This window comes from Rhipicephalus microplus, unplaced genomic scaffold, assembly GCF_043290135.1.
Source record: "Rhipicephalus microplus isolate Deutch F79 unplaced genomic scaffold, USDA_Rmic scaffold_175, whole genome shotgun sequence".
NCBI classification, from domain to species: Eukaryota; Metazoa; Arthropoda; class Arachnida; order Ixodida; family Ixodidae; genus Rhipicephalus; species Rhipicephalus microplus.
This window is the reverse complement of record NW_027464746.1, coordinates 267,501-272,500: the sequence shown is the minus strand read 5'-3', so window position 1 is coordinate 272,500 and position 5,000 is coordinate 267,501.

Sequence of the window (5,000 nt, the reverse complement as noted above, 5' to 3'; positions counted from 1 at the left end):
AGGTAAAGAGCAATTAAACATCGGATGGAATAGGTGCCGAGTATTCGACAATACTTATGTTCCAAGATGCACCTTCTGTGCTAAATACGGCCACACACAAAAATGGTGTAGATCTCAGACGCCGCGATGCACTGAGTGTAGTGGCAGACATCACTACAAAGAATGCAGAGTTGAAGATTACCTATGCAGCGCCTGCAAGCAGGACGGGTGGGAACCAGAAATGGTAAGTCATTCCATGATGTCAAGGGCATGCCCTACTTACAAAGCCAGAAGGGAGCAGGAGCTCGACAGAATTCTCCGCCAACTTGAGTTAACAGCACTCTAATTAGACAGGATACGCAAGCGGTATCCAAACGACAACTCCGGGTTTAGACAGTCTTTTCCCTCGTATAAAAAAAAAAAAAAAAAAAAAAAAAAAGAAAAGAAATGGTGAATACAAAATTAAATTCAACAGAAAAATTAGAAATGATACAGGTTAACTTAGGCAGGTCCTTTAAGGCGAATCAGAATTTAAGCATTTATCAACAAAGGAGAAATCATCATATTTCATTAGTTCAAGAGCCCTATCACTTAAAAGGTAAAATTATACCAAGTTCAATAAAAGATAGAATTATTGCGCATGAGGATAACCCAAAAGTTGGCATCATATTCCACTCAAGGGTAACCAACATATTTCCAGTACAAATAGAAGAGGATTTTATTGCAGTAATAATGAAATTTAAGAACAAACAACTTCTCCTAATCAACTGCTATGCAGCACCTAAGGGGAACATAGAGAACCTACTAACTAAAATAGAGAACGTGATTCAAAAAACACATATAGAGAACATTTTAATAACAGGAGATTTTAATGCAAAAAGCCACAGTTGGGGAGGTGACAAACTAGATGATAGAGGGGAATTAGTTTTAGAGTTTATTATTAATAATAACTTAAACTTAATAAACGACAAGAACAGTGAACCAACATTCCAAAATTCAAGGGGCAAAAGTTGGATCGATTTATCTATTGTTTCAAACAATTTGATTAGGGAAGTTAAAAATTGGAAGGTTTTAAATGAACCTTCATACAGTGATCATAAATTCATCAAAATAGAAATATTTGAAGAGGCCAAATTACAAATGTTTAAAATAACTAAAACAGGGAAACAAAGAGCATTAACAGATTTACTAAAGATGGATTGGGAATTACAATCACGAAATCTGAATAATGTACAGGAGGTCGAGCATTTATTACAAAAATTTTATAATACATTGGAAAACTTATACAAAAAATATGAAAAACGCATTACCAAGGGAAAAGGTCAAGAGAAAAGCTGGTGGAACCTGGAACTAGAAATACAAAGGAAAAAAGTTAGAGCAATGAAAAGACGGTTCAAAAGAAGTCGAGGGGATATAAGAGAAATCTTTAAAGCTCAATATTATGAAGAACATAAATTATATGTAGAAAATATTGCACAGGCGAAAAAGAAGGATTGGGAAAATTTTTTAGCCAAAGTAACGAGGAATCCTTTTAATATAGGATACAAATTAGCCCGGAATCAAATTAAAAAAGCAGTCATTATAAAAAGCATGATAAAAGAGGACGGTTCATCAACAAATTGTCTTACAGAAACAGTCGACTATATTATAAGTAAATTATATGATTTAGCAGGAGAAAACGAAGTAAACGAAACAAAAGTCGAAGAAGAGGAAATAAACAATGACATTGAAGATGATGGGGAGTTTACGCAACAGGAAGTGGAAGCAATAATTAGGAACCTAAAGAAAGATATCGCACCAGGACCGGACAACTTAACAACGGAATTTATTCAATTAATAAATCAAAAGCAAAATACCTTTTTTGTAAATATATTTAATTGTTGTTTAAAACTAGGATATTTTCCTCAGGACTGGAAAGTATCAAAAATAATATTGATCCCCAAAAAGAAAAGTCAGAATACACCTGCAGATTACCGACCAATTGCAATAAACTCAATATTCGGAAAGATCCTAGAAAGCTTACTCAAAGACCGCATATATCACTTCTTATACAAAAACGAATTATTCCCCAAAAATCAATACGGGTTCAAGCACGATACCTCGACAATTCAGGCATTAGAGAACATAAAGAAAAAATTAGACCAAGCTTCTCTAGATAAAGAGGGAGCTTTGATTATATCAATGGATATCAAAAATGCATTCAACACCATTGATAAAAAAGAAATAATTAAGTACTTAGAAGAAAATAATTGCCCAAAAAATTTAATAAAATTAACCAATGCAATCATGACAAATCGAAAAATCTCGTACAAAAACGAAAACATTCAGAAAATGTATTGCCTAAGAAAAGGATCCCCCCAAGGATCCCCATTAAGTCCATTACTATGGACCATAATGATTACAGAGGTACTGAGGGAAAAATACCCAGAAAAAACATATGTGCAAGCTTTCGCCGACGATATCACAATAATAATTAAAGGAACATCTAAAAGAAAGCTACAAGATAAAGCAAACCAGACATTAAACATAATACAAAAATGGGGCCTCGAAAAAAAGATTGAATTCAATGCAACAAAAACCGAATTTATGGTTATTAAAGGAAAATATTCAAAAAGCCCACCAATACTTAAATTAGGAGACAATAAAATAAGAAAGGTACAGCAAATGAAAATATTAGGAGTAATCTTAGATGAAAACCTGTCTTTCCTTCCGCATTTAGATTATATAAAAGAGAAAGTGTTCGACTTGTCAATTAACTTAAACAAATTTACAGGTAAAAACAGAGGTATTAAAAACAAACAACTTAGGGAAATATATGTAAGGGGAATGGAAAGAATAATAACTTATGCAGGCCCAGTCTGGTATAGAAACATTGGCACCATAATCAAAAGATTGAAATCAATACAACGGAAACCATTAATATCGATAACTAAAGCCTATAAAACAGTTTCAAATAATGCATTAAACGTCTTAGCTAATGTTCCACCAGTACATCTAAAATTAGAAAAAGAGATAGAACTACACAACATTATCAAAAATGGAAAGCAGTTTATTTGGAATGACAAAATTTTCGATGCGGATTCTATTACTAAAAAAATTGACAAATGGAAAATTCATCCGTCTAAAAGATTAAGATTTAAGTTTAATAAAGAACTCAATCAAGAAACAGATTACAAAATTTTTACAGATGGTTCAAGCAATGAAATTGGAGCTGGGTCAGCTTTTGTAGTTATGAAAGAGCAAAAATTATTAGACACCAAACAATATTCATTACCAAAGTACAGTAACAATTTTGAAGCAGAAGCTATGGCTATAACCAAGGCCATAGAATATATTAGTTTACAACAAAATCGAAGCACCTATCATTTGCTGACAGACAGCCTGTCAGTCCTACAGGGGATAAATAATCCAGAAAACCTCAACCCCTATATATTTAAAATTAAGCAACTGCTCCAAAATGCTTCAGTAAACAACCAAATTATTCTAACATACGTAAAAGGACACAGTGGAAACATCGGCAACGACATAGCAGACGAATTGGCAAAAAAGGCAATAAGATTCGGAGAAGAAGTAGGGGTCCAAATTTCTAAGAATTTTATCAAAAAGGAGTTACAAAAAAAATTGTATCACAAATGGGAACAACTTTGGGCCCAAGACAAAATAGCTCGAAAAAGCTATATACACAATTGGATAAAACATATTAATCAGATTCCAAATCAATTTATTGCAAATTATCAGATTTCACAAATTTTAACAGGACATGGACGGTTTCCTCACTATCTGTTCAGGTTCGGGATAAAACAAAACAGAATCTGCCCTTGCAACATGGAAGAAACAGACATAGAGCATTATTTTACGATTTGTAAACTAACCGAAAAATATAGAGCACAGCTGAAGAGATTTTGTGGAGGCCCTGCTCAGGGAAAACGGGAACTTATTGAAAATGTACAGGCCAGGGCGATCCTGGAGGAGATGGTCGATACGATCAATAATAAACTGTAGGGACGTTACAGAGCATTAAACAAACTGGGAAAAAAAAAAAAAAAGAAAATTCCCGGCGGCGATTCCGTCACAAAAAAGAGGGAAAACGAGGCCGATTGCACTGCCACCGTCACCATCACTACGGGGAGGAGAAGTATAAACCCGACCACTTCATCACATTGACACACGCCTCTCCATTTTGGAAAAAAAAAAAAAAAAAAAAAAAAAAAGAAGGACTTCAATGCCAATCGGGTTCAACCTTTCCATGGTTGATAAGTTCGACCGGCAGCTCGCTGGTGGACCATAGGAGAGGGGAAGGGCGATCATGATCGGAGTTCTACTCGCCTCTGCCCTCCCTCCTTTCTCGGGATCAATTGACTGCCATCTGGAAGGACATGGTCTCATCTCTTTGGATTCCAACCGAGATCCACAAGTTGTGGTGAGGACTGAGACCTTCCACATGATGGCATGGCGAGTCAACTGAGGCCTCAAGGACAGGCCATCATGGCGGCTCATAATACTGGCCCTCTCGAGATGGTGACCCTAAAAGGACACAGTAACGGCCACTATTCCTACCCTCTTTAGTGGCATGTTCGTAGCCGGGAACTCAAAATTTAAAAAAAAAAAAAAAAAAAAAAAAACGATAATATAATTAATCGATTGTCTCACTCAGGAAGCCTTGGTCTGCCGCGAATCAACGAATGTACAATACTGTAGTATAAAAAAGAGAGTGAGAATGAAAAAGAAGAAAACCAGGGAAAAAAAAAAAGGAAAAAAAAAGAGAGAAAAAGAAAACGAAAAGAACAAAAAAGAGAATGAAAAAAAGGGATATAAGAAAGAAAGAAAGAAAATAGGAAAAAGGGGAAGGAAAGAGAGGGGAAGGAGAAAAGGAAAAGAAAGAAGAGAGGAAAGAAACAAAAATAAAAAAAAAAAAGGAAAAGAAAAAAGAACAAAAATTAGCCCGATAAAATAAGAAACGAAAAAATATCAGACAAGAATCTTCAGTACAAAATATTGATATATTGTTTTGTATTTAGTGA